The sequence below is a fragment of the Mugil cephalus genome, chromosome 1 (genome assembly GCF_022458985.1).
Source record: "Mugil cephalus isolate CIBA_MC_2020 chromosome 1, CIBA_Mcephalus_1.1, whole genome shotgun sequence".
Taxonomy (NCBI): Eukaryota; Metazoa; Chordata; class Actinopteri; order Mugiliformes; family Mugilidae; genus Mugil; species Mugil cephalus.
This window is the reverse complement of record NC_061770.1, coordinates 49,887,478-49,899,675: the sequence shown is the minus strand read 5'-3', so window position 1 is coordinate 49,899,675 and position 12,198 is coordinate 49,887,478.

Below are 12,198 nucleotides of genomic sequence, written 5' to 3'. Positions count from 1 at the left end.
AGTAATATAGTAGTAATATGATTTATGGCAGAGTTGATCTTCCATAGTAAAAGCGGTTTTGATAAAGTTTTTGAGATGATACTGGAGCTGTTTGGACAGCAGCCACCAACTGTGAGAAACCTCATTTCCTTGTAACTTGGTTCCATCTTAAACATGAAATTCTAAATCATCCCTGAAAAGCAAAAAAAAGTGTAGGGAGGAGTTTGGAGCTGAAGGACATGTCAAAAAAACACTGGACTTGAATTTCCTGCTGCAAACTGATAGTGAACCTTGTTACGAGACCACGGCATAACCTTGGTTGCGTTAGCTATGACAACAAAGACATTTTACTCTTAGAAGACCTCTTGCTTTTTACATGTGGTCACATTTGTTGAAGGACATATGTGAGCGTGGTTTGCTTTTATTTGCATAGAGGATGATTTAAAGTCCAACCAGAGGAGTGGAAACCCAAGACATCGGTAAAGAAATAATTCTCTAATTTGAGGTCTAGACAACACAGACAAAGGATTGGAGTTCATTTTTTTGGCAAAAATTGCCGAGAGTTGCCACATAAATGTGACATTTATTGCTTCAGAACTGTATACGATGATGGAGTGCAGCTGGAAAGTGAATTTTATTTGGGGTAAGTCACATTAACTATTGTCTACAAGCCAAGGTAACAGAGAATGAGTATTTTAAACATATATTAATGAATATATTAAGGTTTTCCACAGAGAGGGAATATTTTAAGATAAAATGTTTTAAAACCCAAGAGACCAGGATTAATCATGTAACTGTGAGAACTGACACTGGACACGAGCTGGCTTGTGTCTTCTGTGATTGTATATTTATTGACTTTAGCATCAATGTCAAATGTGTTATTTGCAGGAGCCATCCTTCTGAGTCTGAGGGTTACTCATCAGCAGGGTAAGAAAATATTCTACTCAGAAGAACTCCAATGTTAAAATTTCTCCACTAAGTAAAAGTACAGCAAAATGTTTATAAACTGATGAATCGTCATGTATTACTTACTGTTTCTTCTTCTTCAAATAGTTATTTTTTAGATGTGTACATGCTGAACATCTTCTGGATATCTGCAGATCTCCAATAAGAATGATAATAACTATATATATAGTCGTGCCAAAAGATATATTAAAAAATATATTACAAACTACATTGTTACCATCTAATATTTTCAGAATTGAGGCAGGCAGGAGACACAAATCATCTTTAATTATTTGTTAATCAACACATCTGTTGCTTGACTGATCCTGATCCAGATCACATTTATCAAATCGTTGTTAGTTATTGTTCTTTAGTGGTAAATATTTATATACAGTCTATCTACCAATAAATAATTCTGTAATATTACCATACATGTTTTCAGTTCTGAGTTGTCAGCTTTTCTTAGCCCCCAGCAAAGTGGGAGATGTTGAACTGCAACAATTTTAAGACAAATGACAGATGGTCACAAACTAAAGAACCAATGACAGAAAGAACAGATGAGTCGTTTCTGAATGGAAACACAGCATCAGTGTAACAGGGATTGTGTTGTATAAAACACTGTCTGTCAGAAAAGTACATCTAGCTTTATTTTTATTTTTTTTCTTTTGGATGGGATTTCTATTCCCAAATAAACAGCTAGAGAACGGCTATTTGTCTCTATATATTTATGCATATCTTGTCATAACAGAAGGCTCTTTTTGGCCAAACTGTTCTGGGGGACTCTTTGAGGGCAACCACCCACTGGGGAGCTCGGCTGGAAACGTCACTTATTCCTGGCCTTGACAGTACTTAAGTGCATTTCTTAGCGCTTTGCTCAGTTTTTTAGAGTTTGGGAAGAATTGGTATTTTCAGGCATCAAACTTTAGTTTATAATGGCCTTTGCCAATGACTAGTAAATCAGTGCACACTTAAATTATTAAACATTCCTCCAGAGCTGTTCATAACCAGAATAAAACAAGTTCCAAGATCTAAAGTTGTTCTCTACTCCTGCACATACAAAAATAGGTACTTTTGTTCAACTACAGGGACAATAGAGAAGCCACACCCCATGAGTCTGCTCTGATAGGTCAGCTTCTTAATTGGAAACAAAGTTAGTAATGCCTATGAGTGGTGGATAAATCGTCATATTTTGAATTCTGATTTCTGAGGTCAGATACTGTCATATAACTGACGTAAAACATGGAAGAGATCAGGGCTGCACGATAAATCGTTAAAAAAATCATTAACCACAAACAAATGCTCCCATTTCTCCCATTTTTTAAAGCGCCCCTAAAGGCAGCACTGCCGCTGAATCCTCCCTCGCCCTATGGTAAAGCGTCTTTCCGTCAGTGGAGGAAGCACATCTGCAGTTGAGTGTGCGGAAACAGTGATGGAGAGAAGTCAGCAGTAAAGAGAGTTACATGGATGGCGAAGGTGGTAGTGGCAATAAACATTTTGTAAAAAAAAAAAAAAAAAAAAAAATCGTGCCAAAGAATCGCGATCTCAATTCTAAGCAAAAAAAAAACAAAAAACAATATCGCGATTCACATTCATTCAAGAATCGTGCAGCCCTAGAAGACATCATAAAATATTGACTCATTGATTTCATGAGGATTACGATTACAATTTCTCAAATGTTGCTGAGTTGATATTTTCCCGACTTTGCACGGCAAACATACTGTACACATTATAAGCTGATCATAATACTGCAATCTTTGTCATTGGGCTAATTTTCTAGCTAACGTGGCTCTGAGTGGAGTGGCTGAAATGTCTTCACTGGGTGTTCCCTCGTTTCCAGCAAGTTTGGCAATTGATGGAAATTCTGATACAAGCAATTCATCTCAGAGCTGCGTTTCCACTGGGAAACAGAACAGCCCCTGGTGGAGATTGGACATGCGGGGTCCTTACATCATCAAGTCAATTGAAATCTTCCGAAGATCAGACGGGAATAACGATCCATTAGACGGCTGTGAAGTACGCATTGGCAACTCACTAGAGAACAATGGCAACAATAATCCCAGGTTTCACAAATAATTATTTTATTATTATTATGTAAAACTCTAGTCTGTAGTCACTTTTCTGACTAGGTGGGTTTAATTTGTGTGACACTATTTTACTGTAACTCCGTTGTGTGCGCATGAATGACCATGCAACTGCTTCCTCAGTATGATGAGGAATCATTTGAGTAGATGCCATTTTTGAATCAATTGTGTTCATGGTCACGAGTTTGGTTGCTATTTTGATACAGCAATTTTTGCACAAGATGATATCCACAGTTTTTATACCTTTACCCAAGCAGGATGCACCAGAGTTGTGTTATGTTTCATCATTGCTATGAAGATTGCTCACACCATGTGCTTTTACCTGCTATGACTAGCAACTCACTCTACTAAACCAGACACTCATCCACACTGTAACTAGAACAATGGCTGAAACACAGCTACTACTAACACTGCAATAAATCCTGTGCTACCCATCTCCAGGTGTGAAGTCACCACGGTGACCACTGACACTCTCATGACGTTCCACTGTGATAAGATGGAAGGACGCTTTATCAACATTTTCAAACCTGCGCCAGATGAAATAATTGAGCTTTGTGAAGTCAGAGTGTTGGCCACGGCTAATATTAAGGGAGGTAAGCAGCTTTGTTCATTTTTCACAAACATTAACATTCAGATATAACTGATCAGCAGCCAACATAATATAATAAGCAAACTAAACATTAACAGAAACCTTGAATCCCAGAAACTATTGATTTGTCTCCAGAGTTCATGCTGTATCTTTGTCAAATTCTCAGAAAATAAGTGTTTGTCATGAGCATATATTTTCTAAATTAAAAATGACTTAATAGTGATGCTGAGATTACACAATGTCTTAACTCCATTGGTGTCTTTTGAGGTGCTTCCTAAAAATGTATGAATGTATGTATGTTCATTGGTGAATCTAAGTTGGCCATAGGTGTGAGTGTGACTGGTTGCCCAGGGCGTATCCCACCTCTCGCCCAGTGACAGCTGGGACAGGCTCCAGCCCCACCAGTGACCCTCCAGAGAACAGACAAAAAATCAATTAATTAATTAATTAATTTGAGTATTCATGTCAGCTGATTTCTCCTCCAGTGTTCATGGTCTTTGTGAACCTTGGCAAAGCCAACAAGCATAATTATCTGTTCATGATGATTTTCTATTTGTCTAAATATATTTCTGTATGTTAAACAGCATGGTTTTATATTACTGCTGCAAAAAGCTGTTACTGGTAAACCAATGCTGTGGATTTTAAAATGCAGTTCTTTTCACTCAATACTCACTTCTCTATTCTCTGCTTTCTAATCACTTCCTACATGACTCTCCTGGCAGCTAATGTGGCACCAAGAGGAACGCCCAAACATGTTGAAGTATCATCCAGTGAATATCATCCATACTTGGCCATTGATGAGTATAGTAGACCGGTGGTTCCACTAGAAACATGCGTGAAAATACCTCAGAAAAACTACCCCTGGTGGGAACTGGACCTGAAGAGTATCTATCACATAACTGCTGTGTCCATCGTCAGTGAAGACTGCTGCCAGGAACAGCTTAATGGCGCTGAGATCCGAATTGGCTACAGGAACAACGACGACAACCCAATGTGAGTACTTATTTGCTGTTGAGATGTTACCACTTACCAGCTATTTTCTCTTGACTGTCTCCTTTCTTTCAGGTGTGCCAACTTCTCTGCCGAAGCTGGACAGCGTATTTATGACTACCAGTGTGGACTCATGGATGGTCGCTTTGTACAAGTCATTCTTGACGGAGTTGGGAGGAATTTCACGCTTTGTGAAGTTCAGGTGTTTGGCACTGTGCTAGGTAAGCTCCACATGAAGACTTCTCTCAAAGATTAAGGTTGCTGGGTGTTTCATTTCTATTTCTATTCATTTGTGCTGGCAACAGTGACCTCTGGTAGATCACTGTGGCCTGTGATATGTTTTAGGCCAAACTCACAAATGTCTAGTAGGAAGGAATTATCAAGTTGATATATCCAGTTTCTTCTAGATAAATTATATGAATTTAGACAAACCAAATGGAGCATTTCATGTTTTTATGTTTTCAACACGGTAACCATCATAAGTGGTTCCGAACCTGGTCCGCTTCCCCAAAGGTGGGCCAGAATTTGTCTGATCCGAGCTCACTGCCAGTTTTCACCTATTTCACCAGTTTTTCACCAGTATTTTGCGTGTCTCCCTACGTGTACAATATCCAGGGCTTAAAAAAAGATCAAATTTAGAAAAAAAAAATGTTGATGCGGGATATTGAGTTCACCTAGCAATGGAATGAGAGTAACGCAGCTTTCAGTCTCCAAACTAACAGCTAACCAGAAGTAGGGTGGGGGTGGGTCTTGGAAAACTTGGTTGAGATCCAGATGCAGCTGATGCTACATTCAAGACAACTTAGGGAAAAATGAGCTCTGAGTTGTCAAACTCAGAAATTACTGCTTCCAAAATAAAAAGATAGATGTTGCACATAATTTTAATGTTCAAAAAACGGTCACAGTATACTGGGTTAACCTGTATTGGGAACGCTATTTCCAAGTCACAGTTCTCGGAAAGATGGAGTACATTTATGAAACTAGGAGAATGTGTCCTAATTTCAAACAAAGGACTTAAAATCGTAAAATAAATAAATAATATTAAATATTAGAAAATTTTGCAATTTAGAGTTAAAATATGATCTACAGTTGTTTTTGTATAAAACTGAATTAAAAGGTTAAATTGCTAATCACACGGCGCACACCTCTTTGAAGGCTTTTAAAGAGCAACCCAAGTGCCCATAAAAGTATTGTCTTTGCTGCCCTCCAGTGGTTTAACTTCACCTCTGGCAGCAGAGGGTTCAGGACACCACTTATATCCACAGTGTAAAAGGAGACATTTCTGACATTAGATGTGGAAAAGACTTTAAATTCAACCATGCAAGGTGGTAAGCTTTGTATAAGTGTGAAAACCTCCCAAATCACTTCACTTAAGGTCATGCATGTTTTTTTTGTTGTTTGTTGTTTGTTTTTGTTTTTTGTTTTTTATCAACATCAAGTATTGCAGTACACTCTGGAGATCTATTAAACCCCTTAGAAACATATTATTGGCATTAAACAAAATGTTTTCCACTTGCCTTTTACAGAACTAATATTGTCTTATTGATGTTTTCAAATCTTTTTGTCTTCACAAGAAAATGTGGCTTTGAGAGGTGTGGCTTTTCAATCTTCAGCGGGTAAAGCCAGCAGGGTCCTTGATGGCATTCACTCAACTTGCAGCATGACTGAAGACAAGCCCGGCCAGTGGGTAAAGGTAGATCTACTGGCTCCCTACAGTGTGAAAGTGATCCAGCTCGCCTTCAAGGAGGATTGCTGCTATAATATTGAGGTCTATATAGATGACACAAGGTATTCTCTTGCTCGACAAGGTTGAACTTGCCCAGTGTGTTGAATGTATGATCTAAAACGATTTTTGTGTTTATGTGACAAAGTAGGATTTTGAGCTGCTTACTCTTGAGGAAATAATATGGGCATCACACACTTCAAATATTAAGGAAAACTATTTTGTAATTCTTGCTAATTATCTAATTGTTTGACATGTCTGAAATGGCTTCCAAACATGCTATCATAATATCATGCTAAACATGAATGCATGTTCTGGGCTCTGAGTTTTAATCTGTCTTCAGGAGGTGTGCAAACCCATCTACCTAAGAAATGTCCTGAGTTCCTTCTTCTTTTTCTGTGTGTTAATCTCTTTTTCAGATGTTCCACTATGTTCAGTACTTCAAATTCTCTAGTGACCATGTATTGTGGTGGTACTGTGGGTCGCAGTGTGAAAGTAATCCACCCTGATAAACCACTGACTCTGTGTGAGGTAGAGGTCTACACCACCTGGGAGAATCCTCAGAATGTGTTCCCCCAGCTACCGCCCCCCCATGGTAAAAACTTTATGCAGTTTCACAAAATGATTCAGTGTAGACTTCCAGTTGAACAGGACAGGGTAGCCACATTTGTAGATGATGCTACCATTTACATTATTGTCTTGTAATGAATGGCGTAGCATTTCCAGGCATAAATGTTGATTTCTTTCAGTTTTCCAACAGTAATACTTGAACTGCACTTAATTCTTGGATACTTTTCCAATATTTAAATGGTCTTTGCTGATATTTTATTGTTTAAGCCTGAAGATTACATTCCACGTTGCCAAATACAATTATTATTGCATTTTCTCATTTCTACCAACAGAACACTGTTCCACTGATAAATGTAGCCGCAACTACATTATTGTTCATCATGAACCTATGACATGGTTTCAAGCTCAGACCTACTGCAGAGAGATGCACAGTGACCTAGCTTCCATCAACAACGCACAGGACATGAACACACTTGTTGATGAAATGTATGAACACAGCGTATACCAGTTCTGGATTGGGTTATATGAAGATGTCGTAACCTGGAGGTGGTCTCTGACAGACCACCGTTACTATCAAGCTGATGAAGCTGAGTTCAGGAACTGGGGCACTGGGGAACCCAACAACGTAGGGGGCATGGAGCACTGTGCAGGCATACGAGAGACGGGTCAATGGGAAGACCTGGATTGTGACTTACCTCACTACTTCATATGTTTTGACGGTAATACTATAGATCACCATTCATTTTTGTCAACAAAGCATCTGTAACTGATAAGCTGGTGTCTACAGTGTCAAAGAAACTTTGTTTAATAACTAATAAAATCCAAAAGCTGGAAAGCTCTTCAGTTTTAGATATTAGAAAGTCCTTTGGGCCACCAGCAGGGATTTTAAAAGTATTCCTACTGGCAATCATTTCAGTTTTAGACATGCTACTGATGACTGTTTAGTCCATGGCCACACTGAAATGCATCAACAATTTGTCAGGATGACAGTTTTGTATTTACACGCAGATTAAAGGACCACAAGGATTGTGGTGATTGAAGTGAACATAATAGATAACCACTGGATGGATTGCTGTATATGGTTCACACTCACTCATGTGAGTTGCTTATTTTTAAGTATGGAAATCCCTTAAATTAAAATCTCCATCATCATTTAACGACATTTTACGACTATGGTAAGCACATTGGCTTCCAAATGTCAGGAGGCAGAAATACTCAGAGGTATTTTCAAAGCACAAGTCTGCATGCATTCAATGACATCACAGGTTAACAGGCCAGAGGACTACTTGGAGAACTTGCTGTTGAATCTTTATTATTCTGATCATCACAGGTAGAACCGGTGCATCTCAAACCCAAATTCTCATAACCACACCAATGAGATGGGCTGATGCTCAGTGGTACTGCAGACGGACCTACACAGACCTGGTCAGTGTGAGGAGTCTTGCAGAAAACAAGGAGATCCAGAGCATGGTGCCTGCAGGGAAGCTGGCCTGGATTGGCCTGTTCGGAGACTCCTGGAAGTGGTCTGATGGAAGTAGCTCCTCATTCAGATTCTGGAAGGAACGGCAACCTGTCAGCTCAGGAGGCGGATCAAGATGTGCACACTTTAATGGTGAAACATGGAGCCCAACGCCCTGCGACACCAAATCTATGTTTGTCTGCTACAGTAAGTCCACCTTAGTCCTTAGGTGATGCCTTGACTAACTGAGGAACTCACTGATTAGAAGTCTGGTGATTCTAGGTTTTCATGATGATTTGCAACATTCATGTATTGGGTTTGATTAATAGAATGAGATTTTACATTTTTCTATTAATTATATTATTTTGTCTTTGATTGCAGCTAGCAGTCCTGCTACATTAAAAGTGCACATTTCTATGGGAAGTTAAAAATAAAACAAAATTGCTTTTATTTTTGGACATGAAAAAAGCTGATGCTAATTTTTATAGCATAATTAAATAAACTGAAATCAGGTTGCCTGGACTGTGAAATAATGTTTTCAGTCATCCTCAATCCATGTGCTAATAACTATGGTAATTCCCTTGAACTCATACCATTCAAATCCCACTCCGCCAGTTACGACAGCAACTATTTTTCAGGTTATAAGAGGAAATCTCTGGTGAAGATCAGCACTGACATTGATGTTAGGGACCCTGTGATCCAACAACAAATCCAGAAGAAGGTGAAGGAGAGAGGACTTTTATTAGCATTATTATTTCTTGATATGTTTTGTATGTGCATTTGTAGAGTTGACTCACTTTCATGTCTGGTGTTAAAGAAACTGGTGCGGTCACTTATAGAAGTTAGAATAAATAAATTTAGAGACTTTTTTGTTTGTCTTAGCTGGAGGCAGCGATGGAAAGAAAGGGCATCCGTGATTTCAATCTTCGCTGGAGGCGGAGTGGAGTTCTACACAAGGCAGCACAGTGAGACCTAAATTCTCTCTCTCTCTCTATTTTGTAGTTTTCATTTTTCAAGTTTCAAGTAATTTTCTCAGCCCTAGAGTGAGTTAAGATCCAAATGAAAACTGCTGTGCAAAGAAGTAGGATATCGCAGCTACTTATGATGATGTTGGGAACCTTGACGAACAGACATGTAAAACACATTGTTCTTTTTATTGGCAAGTGAAATGTGGGCTGCCTGTAACAGGTCAATCCAAAAGTACAGCGCATCTTTGCCCAGTTCACTTTCATATGTTTACATCTGGTTGAAGTCAGACCCCGAGTGCTTTGCTTCCTTTAACAGGTCTGTGACAACTAATGCAGAGAAAACAAGTGCTGAAGACGAATGCAAGGTGAACATCGTGGACTGATGTGAACTGGGTTTCAGGAAGGGAATGAATGGGGAACGAAGAGGAAGCTGGCAATGGATTATATTAATGTTTAACCATCTGATGCATAGTGGTCACTGCAATTCTTTTCTATGGTAGAACTGCATTGCGGCCTCTGGAGTGCTCTACGCTGCACCACTCCATTGTGGGTTATTCAGTGGTCAGTTGTTGTAGCCGTAAATTTAGTTTCTCTGAATCCATTATGGTCACCAGACAGCCACACTTGTTGACCATTGCTCGTATATCCTGGTCAGTCTCTCTATTCCTAAAGAATTATAGAGTTTAAAAAAAATGATGATGATGTACAGTAACATCCAAGTAATACTATTATTCTTTTATTTTAGGAAACTGTATTTTAGATACTCTAAGTAGTAAATTATGATAAACCACGTGTATGCTGAAGTGGATGTTCTACATCACCAAGTATATATATTTTTCAACACAATTCATGTAATTGCTTCATCTTTTCTTGTGATTGTTTTGGATATAGTACAGTGTAGTGTATTGGCTATTCATTTAAATATTCACTTTTGTGCAGATTAGCTGTATTCTGTGTGAGTAACAATTATTATTTTGTCATATTTTGTAGTCCTTTAGCTCAGCAAAAAATAGGAAAGCTAGAATAGTCTAAGAAATTCCTTCTGACTCCAGTGCTGATGAGCATAGTGACAGCAGAGGAGGGACCTCTGTGGATCATCCCACAGATACTTGATCCGTTTGGGATCTGGTGAATTTGGAAGCCACGTCAACATCTTGTGCCATTCTTCATGTTTTTTTGGGTTGTTCCTAAATTGTTTGTGTGCGTGTGTCTGCATCAGGCTGCATCCTGCTGGAGATGGCTTATAAATAATTTATTAAGGCTCAGTTAGCAGGAAATAAATACAAACACAAAACAGTGATACAGAACATGGGAGTATTCATTTCTACCTTAGATTCAACATACAATGAAAAAAATCATCTGCAATCTCATATAAAAATGACAGAAATATTAGACCAAAGAAAAAAATGTAATAAGTGTTTTACTTATTTTGTTCATTTTGAATATAATATAACTTATTTTGGTGTCGTCACAAGGTTTCTTGCAAGGGTAAATGTGGTGAACATTTGGCGCCAACAGTGAGATATCCCTAGTAAAATGTTTAAGCATGGCAAAATTCAAATGCATTCTGCATTCAAAATGGAAGACTCAACAAATATACTCAATACATACTCAACAAAACATGAGATTTGCATTCTATGGAAGCAAAGCAATGGGAAAACTGGGAGTTTTCCTCTCCCATTAATGCTTGCTGCAACAAAAATGATTACTCCTATTCAAGCAGTTTATTAAGTCAAATCTATTACTAAAGGTAACACATCTGCGGCCTCATTCCTAAAAATTCTTATTGCACAGAGTTGCTCCTAGTGGCCAAATTCTAGAATATCCCCCCTTTTCTGTAGGCTAATTGTGAAGTATAGCTTGCTATTCATTCAACAGAGATTTTCTTTTTATGTAAATTATTATTTACTATTACACAGTCTTCATAGAGATCAGATTCCAAGATTTACTCAGTCTATCGATTTGATGGTTCATCCTATGCATATTACGACCAAAACTGTATTTTTTATCTAGATTTTATGTGTCACAACACAGTGAGGTTTTGGTTTTGTTCCATTTTTGTCTCATGACTTCCGATTTCAGGTCTCTTGTTTCAGGTCACTTGTCCTTCCCTTGTGTGTCACCAGTCTGTCTTCCCTGATTTCTGATTGTTTCCACCTGTTCCCCATTTCCCCATTTGTGTATAGTCTGCATCTCCCCTTGTCCTGTGCATGAGTGTTTCGTCTGCCTTCATGCGATCACCCCAGCCATCCATTGTCCTCAAATTGTCACAGCTAAGTGCTAAGAGTTCTAGCCTGTTTTTCCTGTACCTTGCTTTCAGAGACTTTTGGTTCCCCTCCATTGGAGTGGGCTTGTTTTGAGATGTTTAGGCTGGGTTTTATTTGCATTTTTTCCACTCTATTGTTTTTTCCTCCATCAGGAGTGTATTTTTGTTATTTCAATAAAGTCGGCTTCAGCCATATCCCTTTCTTTGTGTTTGAGTTCTGTTCTGAGTCCTGGCCTGACATTAGGACCAACCAATCACACCTTTTGAAATGATGATTCATACCAAGTAACAGGGTCAACCACACCTCCCTGCTAAGATCAGAGATTCTGTCCATTTGTAAGCGAAGACTCCTTGCTAAGAATGTTTGGGCTAAGTTGGGAGCTCGCAGAGGACACCATTGCAGTCTGTTTGGATCATCAAGAGCAGCGGTGGGGGTGCCAGAGGCAAAATGGCGAAAATGGATCAATTTTTAGTATACTACCTCAAGTGAAAAAGAGACAGGACACAGAGTCTGGGACGAGCAGAAAATGGAGGAAGTGTGACACTGATTATTTAAAGTTTTGTAAAGTTTGGCTTTTTGATTTATTCATGGGTTTCATGTGACGTCACACCGTCTCAAAGGCGCCAT